A 12,291-nucleotide genomic window follows, 5' to 3' on the forward strand; every position below is an offset into this window, starting at 1 on the left:
AACAGCGTATTAAAACAGTAGATAGGACATACAACTATTTTAACAGATTTACATCACATTTACATTCCACCAGGTTAACAGGGTGATGAAAATAGATACTGGTGGACTAGATACAGCTTGTCAACATCTGATAGAAACAATAGGCTAATGTATGGGCCTGGCAGCCTCTTGCATTCCTGCATCCACTGGACAGATCGCCCCATAGACAACCCGTAGCCATTAGAAGCTAATCAATTTGCACAGACACTGGAACAGCGCTGCTAAATGGATTCTCTCTTTTGCACATCTATGCCATATCAGGGCTTGGCAGCAGGAGCGCCTGGGTGCCAGAGGGTTGAAATGGTTTAGTTGGATTGCAAGGCCGGGCTCTGTGCCGATAAATAGGACAACTTGTGCTTCTAGCTACAGTAAGGCTGCATGTCGCAAAGCACACTTACTTTCAATAGAAGGGACATGCTGATGCATGTTCCTGACAGCAGCAAGAGCTTAGGATGGTTTTATGGTAGATATTAACTGTTAGTTTAAAGGAGCTGTACGTGCCACTAAATGTCGCACTACATCATCATGTATTTCAGACCAAAACAAATGGGTTCTATGGCCCACCAGTCTCCATTGACAAAAACAGCAAATTTATGCACTGCCAGACTGGTTACCAAAATTCGAATGACATCAAACAGAGAGAGTGTGATGTCATACTCTGCTCAGGACGCCATTACCCCACCGTATCTTGAAATAGTAAATAATTGTTTGCTGCAATATTATGTTCAGTATCTCATATGTGAACTTTTAACAGCATAATGCTTCATGCAAATTGACTCATTGGCAGCTAAACGTTGCCTTAAAACTAAAGCTGATGTTTAATGCAATGCAGAATTTGTTGTGCAATTCTATTTTAATACTGAAAATTCGCACATTCTAACAGCAAACTCAACCTAATCAAGAATAGACATGTGTCATAATTAGTACTGAGTTTGCCAGCACCCACCAGACTGTCAAAGAAAACACACACACACACACACACACACTCACACACACACATACACACACTAATCCACCCTGACAAGATGCTGATCAGATAGAGAGTGCTGCCAGATACTTCAGACATGCAGGTCCTGTCAGATTCCTCAGGCGGGACCTTATATAACTCTTGAGAGATAGAGAGATAGACAGTCGTAAAGATAGGGTTTGAGGTACCTCGAAGCCATTCAATCCATCCTTTTTGCTTCCTGCTTTTGTCAAAGCTGGAGTTGACATAACTTACCTACATTTCAAGCATTTATTTGACACGGTCATCCACTGCAATATATGCTGAATTAGCGGGCAGGGTTCCTAGCAAGGACACAAAGAAATGCTAGGAAACAAAGCCCAACCATGTTGCAATTTTACTGCAGTAAAAGTAAAATTACTTATTTAACATTAAAGGAGTAGTTAGTTTAAGAAATATACATTTGCTGTCTTGCTGAGGGTGAGTTGAGTCACCCTCAGCCTGTTATTTCTTTAGGCTACAAATGAAGCAGCCAGGAGATGTAAGCGCAGCTGGAAGCAGGGTGAAACTGCTAACCTGGCTCTGTGAAGCTAAAGAGTTTATCAGCACATGTAAAGCTTACAAATTAACATGTTATAAGTGTAAAACCCACTAGATCAATCTAGCTGTTTTGACATGTTGTCAAACCGTCTCCTGGCTGAAGCTTCATAGCAGAGCCATCTTTCACAAGAAAGGGAATCAAACTGAGGGCTGCAAATGAAAATGTGATGAAATAAGTCAAATCAAAAACCCCTTTAAACCACTCATTGACATTTCTGGCATTTTGGGAAATGCATTTATGCATTTCTTACTGAGAGTCCGATGAGAAGATTGATACCAGCTCATAACTGTCTAGCTGACTAGTAACTACTAACTAGCTATTTTGAGTGTAGTGCACACTACAAGTATGGCAAAATGCAGTGCACTATGAGTACCCGGATGCTACATGCTACAACGGTTAAAAAGTTGAATGTGGAACAGCGGACACTTCTGACACTCAACAGTTACCATCTTGGCTATGTTGTGGAAGGGGAGGGACCACCAACATATTTTTAAACGACCAAGGAAGCTGTAGCGGTTGCAATTGTAAAAGCAGAAGTATTTTTTTAAAATTTTGATCAAACTGAATTTAAGTCAAGTGAGCAAACATGCCGGCAGATATTTTGGCGAGTGACAGTTGCGGTCAAATGATGGCGATAATGATCCACCGGTTACAATTAAAGAAGAAGAAGAACCAGTCAAAAGTAACGATTGTCATTTCCGGTAAGTGTGCTGCGAAATGTAAGTGAGTACATAGTATCCAAATTGAGATACAGCTCTAGCTTGGTTTTGTCCAAAAGTAACAAAATCCACCTGCACCCCTTAAGACTACTTTGACAAGTACAAAACCTAAAGTTGTCTGCTTGCCGCTTTCCAGCTAATGTAAAATAACTGTCTCCTGGCTGTAGAATCAGAATTAAAGCAAATTAAACTCTGTAAGGGCTTTGAATATAATGAAATAGGAAAAACCTAATAAAGTAGACAAAACTTCTAGACTGCATTAACTCTGACTTTCACCTTTTAAAGTACAGTTTTGCAGTTCTGCTATAAGGTTTGCAACTGTTAATTGTCAATCAAGAAGGCAGCCATGTATCTTTATCTGTGCTTTAAATACACAGTCTGTAATTAACAACAAATGAAAGTGCCGAAAGCCCCCTATTACATCTACTTACTTGAAACGGGCAGCAAATTGCACTCTTCAATTCATTTCATTTTGTGGTTTTGATGCAAAGAGTATCTTATAGCTAAATGTGAGTTTTACACTATTTATTTTTTCTCTAAACACAAAGTAAAACTGGTTAGATACATTCCAAGTCATGGTACATTATGTGCTGCATTGTGATGGACATTTAACACCTTACAAATTCCTCCACTGTGACACTTTTACAAGATATGATTCAGTAGGTTGCACCACTATTGAAATTGACTTAAGGTTTTAATCTGAAAATAACACAGCTTTACATGAGTGGGAGTGGACAAATCTCTGAGGAATTGAAAACTCGTGTTTAGAACGTGGGAGAAAAGGTCACAGGAAAGAGGATCTCCTCGCAGACAAAAGGAGCCGACCGGTTTATATGGGAACTGGAGCAGCGGAGGGGATGTTCTGTTTTGTTTTCTAGGCCTGGGTTGCATTGTCAAAACCACTGTGTAAACTTCCTCTACATCTGAAATTATACTGTGATCTGGTTTACATTTAAACAGAATCACAGCTGGGTAAAAAGCAAAGTAAACGTTATTTCAGGGTGTTTCTGGAGATCCTATTTTGGTGAGTGTCATGCCTTCGTGTCCTTTAAAACGTGATATAATCCATGTGTATTATTTTTCATTCCTGTAAGAAACATGTGTTTATGTTCCCAACAACAGCGAGTTCCCCTCTGTTATGAAAATGTACATCCGGGATTACATCTCTGTCAGGCCATATCAGCGGTCACCAGCAGTCATTTTAATAAACATACAAAGGAAGCAGTAGAGAATTAACTTCACCACATGAACAGATTGCAGACTTAAATAAGACTCTCCTCCATTGATCAACATTGCGTTGTCATGGAAATGCTTGCCGGGGCCAAAAGTGAGCAGATGGCTTGAGAAATCGACTCAAACTAGCTGATCCGTCAATTTGCTTCAGACCCAGGGGAGAGTGTTTGGAGCTCAGCTTGTGTTTCACCGGCCGTGCGTGGGTGTGTCATTGCAGTGTAATATAGGGGACCAGCATGCACAAGCCTGCCACTATCACCCAGTGGAAAGGTTTGCTATCTTCTGTCTACTTCTGGCTCTGACAAGTCAGAAATTCCTAGAAATATAAAGAGTAGGTGTGACTACCAGATTTCAGGTGAAACTTTCTGAGCTGCTTAAAGCTGGACTGAAATAAATGTTGTGGTTTCTTCGAAATCAGTGTGTATAGTTTGTATAGGCTTCTTGGTAGAAATTGTAAAAATTACTTCAAAAATAAGTAATTTCAGTTGTACTTATTCTTCCTGCCGTGATAGCGCCTGTTATATTAGTTTTCACCAGGAGATATAATATAACTTCAATTTCAACAACCACAAATTGACTTGGAGGCTGAAGATGTTAGTTGTTGCTTAGCCACATCTGATTTCAGCACTCTGTACGCCATTTACTCAGTTACTTTGTGTTGTGACTTATTACAAATATACTGAGTAACATACGGAGTGCTGAGGTACATAAATACCTGTTGCTGTGAGTTTTCACAGTATTTGCAGTCACTACAACTGGACCCATGAGAGAGACCACTAACGCTAGCTAAACCCCCTCCTTTACTGTATATAGGCTAACAAACTTCGACTGTGGAAGAGCTGACAGTGATTCAGCAAAACATGAATGAAAAGCAACGTGTCATGGGAATCAGTGCTCACATTAGCAAGTTTAGATAACTAGCTTCATCTTTCTTAATGGAGGCTAGTTAGGCTAGCTTGTTAGATTCTATTTTACGAGCAAAATACAAACTTAACAGCACGATGGGTCCATCGTTTTACTTTGACTTTAATGTCTTCAATAAGAAGATTTAAACGTAGATTGACCTGCCCGTAAAAATCAAGAAAGCTAATCCACTGACTGTGGAGGACTAAAACTGCCAAAATACAGAATTAAAAAATTAAAAAATGACTCAACAGATGTAAATATGCCATTAAATGGACTAAAAATTATCTAAAAAATAAATCTAGGCATTAATTAATTGACATAAATTGATATTTCTTTTTTAATTTGCTTCTGAATATGTGTTTTCTTTTACATTTCTTTATGCATTTCTGCTTCATTATGCAAATGAAGGGGATGTCATTTGAGGTGTGCTATGGGGTCTACTTTTTGCCTATTTGTTCAATCAGTGCAATGATTGTCTTTAAAGCCTTGCTCCCACACACCGTAGGCTACAGGCGACTCTGCCTCAGCTTTCAGGGATTTACAGATTTTATTGATGGACAGATAGCACTACTTGTTACTAAAGTAGCCGTTATCCGAAGCTGCAGTTGCAGTTGCTCTCCTAACAGGATCATCTCTATCTTCACAGGGTCCTTTGATTGCCTCTTGATATAAATGAACATTGTAAAGATTAGTATGGACTAACCTTGCAGTTGAAATAAAAAAATAACCTAAGAGAGATGGATGTTTTAAATGCAATTTGAATGGTACAAGTCTGTTCTGCCACTGTGGAGATATTGATGTCTAAAGTCAAGAAAACTATCTTGCCAAATAACATTTGTGGGCATTATAACATACTAAGCTAAATAATCTATAGGTGGGTGATTTTAAAATACTGACCCAGAGAAACATGCATTCCACATTCGATGTAGGAAAACATTGCTGAGAACATAAAACCATTTGAAAGCTCTGATCATTGTGTCATATCAAGAGGACATTGAGCTGATGATAAAAGTAACTAATGAGAGAAAACCAGAAAATGAAAAATAAGGAAAAATAATACATAGTACATGCATAAATACATACATAAATAAAATACATTGAAAATGAAATAAATAAATAAACCGGATTAATAATGAAGCTAATTAAACAGAAATATCAATTTATGTTACATGTATTAATGAATTAATGCCTACATATTTGGTATTATTTTGGTGCTTTTAATAGCATGTTAATTTATTTATTTAGTCCTTTATTTATTTTGGATTTTGGCAGGGTTGGTCCTCCATAGTCTTCTATTAAGAGTTTTTTTCTTGTAATGCAGTCTTATATAATCTGCTCCCAACTGCCCATCACAAATTCTGGTTGTTTTGTTTCACTGTTCTGTTTATAATTTACCCCTGAAACACTATGGGACTTTTATTTTTAAATGGGCTCCACAAATAAAGATTAATACTATTGTTTTTCTCCTTGTTTTCTGTTTACAACCCTGCCACTGTATTCATGTGATTATTAATATCAGTATAGCCCACAGACACTGAGAAAACAGTCAGTCAGACAGACAGTCTGCCCTTCATGCAACTGTCTAATATTACCCATAATCCACCGTGATGCATCTGTGCAAACCAGTCCAGTTGTCATGCTTAAAAGCACCCAATCAGACCTCATCTTATGTAATTCGCACAGTGAAGGTAGACAAATTGTGGAGGAGTGGTTTGCATGTAGGAGCACACACACACACACACACACACACACACACACACACACACAGATATACGCTCACCATTTTATTTTTAAAGTGATTTTGAACTAGACTGTTGCCATTGTCCCTCAGGCCCATTTTTCTCTTCCTTTGTCCATCAGCCCTGTTACACACACACACACACACACACACTCACTCACTCACTCACTCACTCACTCACTCACTCACTCACTCACACACACATTCAGTACACGCAGACCAGCCATAATTGCAAACATTCCTCCTCCCCCAGCCAAAGTATCCTGTTGTGCATTCCTCAGACATTAGACTGAGCCGCTGCAGCAGATGGGAATTACTGTAACCGCTTCTGTTACACTTATGTCATCACACACATGTAGGTGAATTGAGAGTGACGTTTAAGTCTCTGGATGCTTGGGATGTTATGAATAACTATTGTGTTTCATTGAGTCTGCGAGGCACTGGGCACGTGCAGTATGATGATATGTGGAATTTAAAGGTAGAAAGTAATATTTCTACTTATTATACACCGGGGAGATTAAGTAGATTCTACTGGCTACAGTGAATGTGAAGCATGTACATTTTTGTAACTTTCTGAAAAAGTCAATCAAACATTCACAACCACCTCACCGCACGTGATTGGCCATCTGTGTGGAGGTAAGAAAGTAAGAAGGGTTTGAACTCTCTCAAGCTCTCTTTTTTCATTCATTAGAAAACTATTAATGTAATTTGTCTTTTGTACAAGCAAGTGCAGCACCATCAAAGCCTTCCAGGAAAAATATGCAGAGCTATCCCCGTATTTAAATGATTATGGCATCTGAATTCAAATATTCAGTCAAATTTGACTCATATAGAAGCTTAAGAAGATATCTTGGGCTGAGGAACAGTAACGTTAAACGCAATGAACAGCAGGGCTATGGCTATGTACTGACACCCCCTCACGCACCTGAGAGAGATTGCCTTTTGTAGTAGAGACACTAGCTCACATAGGATCCCACACAGTGACTCTCTCAAAGGGCCGCAGATGTGCTTGTAGTTCCTGTCAAAGCTCCACCAGACTCCAGCAGAGAAACACTCCAGCAGAGAAACAATAGAGTCTGACAGTAGCTTCTCATGGCTGTTAGCTACCAGCTCTACACCACTGTCCATGCTACACTGAGCAGTGGTCAATCAATCTCCCCCGTGTCGCCTGAACCTCACACTATATAGCCAAGAGGCCACACGTCTAACAGTCATTGCCCCCTCACTCCTCTGTTGCATTTTTTAAACATGCTGGGAGGGAGTTTCTAGCAGAATTTCAATATGTAGTTACCCTTTAAGTGTTTTAAGGCTCAATTTACACCAAATTTACACGATAAGATGGAGAGTTGAATGCAATGTATTTACAACAGAAACACAGAATTTGAAAATACTCTAAATGTAAGACATTAGCAAAACACAGCTAGATTCAACCTAACTCTTGGAAACAGTCCTAATGGCACCAAGACAGGAAGCAGCCTTTAAAACTGCAATGTGCAAAATTTTATCTTGAGATAGGAAGTGTACTGTCATTCCTGCCTTTCGATTGATAATGCTCCCCAACAGTGTTTCTTCTTGACGCATTTCCTATACTGTAGCTTTTAACCACAAAGTTGGCCCTCTGGATAAAAGGGGAGAGAAAGTTTTTCATCTTGTAGCAGCTGAAGTGACTCACCCCTGCACCCCTTCAAACCGTCACCCACTTCCCCCTCCTAACTCCCCTCAAGTCCTTTCTGCTCGTTGTGCTTTTTTTCTGTACTGTATTAACACACCCGTGGTGGGGAAAGCCAGGCGTGCTATTGTCTGATTGGGGGGCACTGTTGGCCTCGGACAACAGCCGACCAATAAGAGGACCCCCTGCTGCGACAGCTGCTGTGCTGTTTCACTGATCTGTGGGCATTCCTGCTCATTAGCAGCCTTTGTTGTTCATTCTGTGTGTATGTGTGTGTGTGTGTGTGTGCGCATGCATTGATGGGTGATGAACTGACTGTGGCAGGTAATGTAAGAGGAAGAAAATTAATATGCATGAGACTTCCTGGACAGCCAGAAAATATGTGTGAGGGCATCTTTGTGACTGGAAACAAACTGCCTGTTTGTGCACAGCAGGTCCACCGAGCATAAACTTATCAGCACCTTTTCAAATGTCATTGCTTTGAGGCTCTACCTGGGGTCAGGCGTTTGCTCTCTTGTTTTCACAGCATGGGTGCTGAAAAATGAGCTTTTGACTTTTGGGACGTCCATGTGGAACACACACACACAGGCCCAAATCTGTCCCTCTTACCTCACTTTTTGCTCCTCGCCAAGTGCCAGCATGCAGCCATATTTGGACACAAATTAACTTCTGTTTTCTGTTCAGGAATTTGCCCAATCTGGCCCCTTATCTCCGGTAATCGAGGCTATGATAAAAGACTTTACGCTCAGAAGTGCATCGTTCAGGGAAGAGAAAGAGGAAGAAAGTGAGAAATAAATGATGACACATTTTGTTCTCCACGTAGCTCCCAGAAACAGACACTATCTGCTGCACTCTTTTGCAGAAAGGAAAGAGGAACTCTCATTAAGATCTTATATATTCTTTTGCTCAGTGCTGAACTCCATTCATCATTAACATTTTTTTGGTGAGATTCTGACTGAAAGTTCCTCTTATCAGGTGCTAAGAATGTACCAAGAAACAGTAATTAGAGAAAGTTTGTGTTGCAACACATAATCCACCTCAAACTCTGCTGGTTTTTGGATTTACACTCAACTTTTAGGGCAGGTATAATAGTTTTCAAACGTGAGGTCAGCTCTAAAGAATGTGGGCTGTCCCTTCCTTTGTTACACTGAAACCAGTCAGATAACCTTCCCATTACAAGGACAATATGTTACCACATCAAGAGGGTTTTTTTCTCCACTGTCCCTGAGCTGAAGAACCACAGTTTGTTGTACAGAGAGCAGTCATTGTTTCAGGAATGTGGAGGGATGGTGTGTTTATAAAGGCGAGGACAGCAGCCTGAGAAGTAAGCCAGCAGCATCTAACTTGTCAAGAACAGGGTTTTATTTCACTATCCATATAATATATCAGCAACTACATGTATTGCTTCCACATATTTACTTTAAACCCTTGCTTTTCATTAAAATCATATCCTATTCACTAGATATCTCTGTTATATCACTGTGTTTATTACTACTTTATCATACATCATTAAAAAGAAAGAAAGTACACCTCCAAATGTGTGCTGTTTTCACAGTAATATGTCACCCTGTTTGTTGTCAGTGTGTGGGCGCATTAAGAGTCGAGGTAGTTTCAATGCTGCTGTGTTTTGCAGGGTAGCTTAATAGGCAGCCAATCAAAAACCTGCTTGACACTGAGCTGTGGTTGTTTTGTTTTAATTGGCTCATGGTCAAAGAGCATGCTCAGAGACCCTAGAGACAAACACTAAGAGCAAACAAGTTTCGCTTCTGTATAACTGAGGCAAGTGTAATATTGTACTTTTATTATTATAAGATAAAACTTTTATGATATATTATTATACTTAAAGGTTACCAGTAAAGTGTAGCAGGTGAGTATTTTAACCACTGAGAGCAATGCATTGCGTGTCAGACCCATAGACTGTGTATAAAAAGGTCAGACCTTGCTTGACCATCTGACAAACACTTCGATTGAAGCTTACTGACTGACACCTTAAAGTCTTAACACTCTCTCAGCTAGGTGGCATAGTGGTGCAGCAGTTAGCATTGATACTTTGGATACTTTTGGTCCGTTTTACATAATTCTCTGAAGTACAGTGCATTGTGGGAGTTACACTTCTAGTAAATTACAGTAGGCTTCCTGTCCACCTGGTTGTCTTCAAAGTGCCTCATCTTTCTCGGTCCTTTTATCTTATCTGCACTGTATTTTGGACTCTTGAATAGGTGCAGAAATTGATATCTTAGCCTCCTGTATGGTGCATTTTACAGCACAAATTACTGACTTTAGAAATAACTTGTCCCACTGGCACAAAACCCAAATGCTACTGCAGCTCTTTAATGTTTTATCCATGTTTTGTTATGAATGGCTTTGCTAAGGTCCTGTTGTGTTGTGATAATTAATGCTTTGCCAGTTCTCAGAGGGAAGGCACCAGGCAACAAAATGGGCTGAGAAATGATAACAGGGAGGAAGAGGACAACAAATAGGTGCAGATAGAGAAGTGAGAGCGACCTTTCTCCTGCCTAAACCATCTACACTTCTGCATTCACTCTCCCCCGAAGAGGAAGTGGGAACGCTGACTTCCTGCTGCATGCAGAAGTGGGCGGGCCTTTCTGTACCTCCAGTCCTTACCCAGAAACCCTTGTGCGAACACATACAGCAGAAAGACAGGAAGTGTGACCCAGGTTTGATAACGGGGGGCGGCTATTTCTGAAAACGGCGAGCACAGAGCAGACAAGGAGGTGTCTGTTCTGTTTCCTGTTGGTTGTTTTGTCAGATGTGAGCGGCTGAATGTGTCTTTATGTGTCAAAATGAACTGTTTGTGCTGTGAGGTCGCAGCGCTGAATCAGTGACAGACAAAGAACCCTCTACATGAGCTCAGAGATGATTTTCGATGTGTGTTTTTTGCAGCTAAAATCCTTATTCCTTTTGTTCTTATCACCCAGCAGAGCTCCAAATCATTATTTCTTTGCATCTGTGCAACTAAAGAAGAATACAGCTCAGTAGAAAGCTATTGGAGGCCAGAAATGTGTCTGTGTTTACTTGAAGGAAAAGACTTCAGGCCTCAAAATGGCTGATCTGATAGCCTCCAGGTACTGTTATTCAGCTTTTGTTGCAGGCAAGCCGAGGCTGCTGCCGTCTCCACATCAGTCTTGGTTTGATAAAAACCCGATGTGGAATTTTGGCCCTTGCCACCTCCTTCCTTCCTTTTTGCTTCCCTGGGATGCCAAATAAGGCCAGTTTGCCACATCTGCTGAAATTCGAGGTCTGCACTGTAGCTGTCGCTCAGAGTTTTGGCATCTTGCTCTGACTAAAAGAATGAGAGAAAGTGTGTGATTGCCATGCTGACTTGATCCCCTTCTCTTACTATGAAATGCATGACATCATCTGGTTTCTCTCCCTCCTCCCCTTTCTCTCTCTCTCTCTCTCTCTCTCTCTCTGTCTCTCTCTCTTTCTCTCTTCTAACTTTCCCCTCTTTTTTCTGTTTCCTGCCTTTTTTTAATTCGCATGTTCGCTGTTATGTAACCATGTTGAGGCAGCCAAAGTGAGATTGTGAACCTTTGCACTGCGTGGAGAAACATTTCCCCTTTTCCACCCCTGGCCACAGCTGCTGTGTCTCACCGACTGTCAGTATCAAAGTACACACAGTTAACCCAAGAGTCTCCGCGCTTCTTTTCCTCCTTAGGAGGAAGTTGGGTGCATAAGAAGCAATTTATGCTCACAAGAAGGTTAATTGCTTGTAAAATTAACCATGTGTTTTTGCTTTTATAGATAATTATGAAAAGACACTCGCTAAAAGTCATTAAGTCAAGCTTTTGGGCATCAAATCAAAATTTTCAGTTATTGTTAATGCAAATCAATTTTATTAGCTCTTATTTTGAGGAAAAGTCAAAAAAAGTCCCAAAACAAACATGTGGGTTACACTATTTCAGCCCTGCTAGTAAGTGTTTCCACTTGATTTGAGTAAAACATGCTTTCATGCCAGACTACATGACTGCCATCTTCCTGTTAACTGTTACTTCCTCTAAGCTGTGAACCAGCACATTGTGTGTTTTTGTTTTGCTAAAGTTCCCCTTTTGGAATGAGACTAGTGATACATGTTGGCTGAAAGCGAGGAAGTGAGATGCAGCGTTGCGGTTTACCTCAGATCAACCAAGTAACAAAGGACTTCAGTTCAAAGCCAAGGGGGAATGAAAAGATCATGACCTGCACTCTGTCTTTAGATGTCCCTGCTTAAGAGTGTGTATGTGTTTCATCATGCCAGCCTCATTGTAAGAGCAGCTTTTACCCTCTGAATCCACTGTTAGCTGCAGAAAGGTTTGAAATTCAGTGACCGCCACCTCCGTAGTTGTTTGCGTACCACACCACAGATCTCACATGTTCAGCGGTTGAGAGGTTAACTATTTGCAGATATAACATGACTGGTGGACAGCACCAGCTTTCAGA

This window comes from Micropterus dolomieu, linkage group LG01, assembly GCF_021292245.1.
Source record: "Micropterus dolomieu isolate WLL.071019.BEF.003 ecotype Adirondacks linkage group LG01, ASM2129224v1, whole genome shotgun sequence".
Taxonomy (NCBI): Eukaryota; Metazoa; Chordata; class Actinopteri; order Centrarchiformes; family Centrarchidae; genus Micropterus; species Micropterus dolomieu.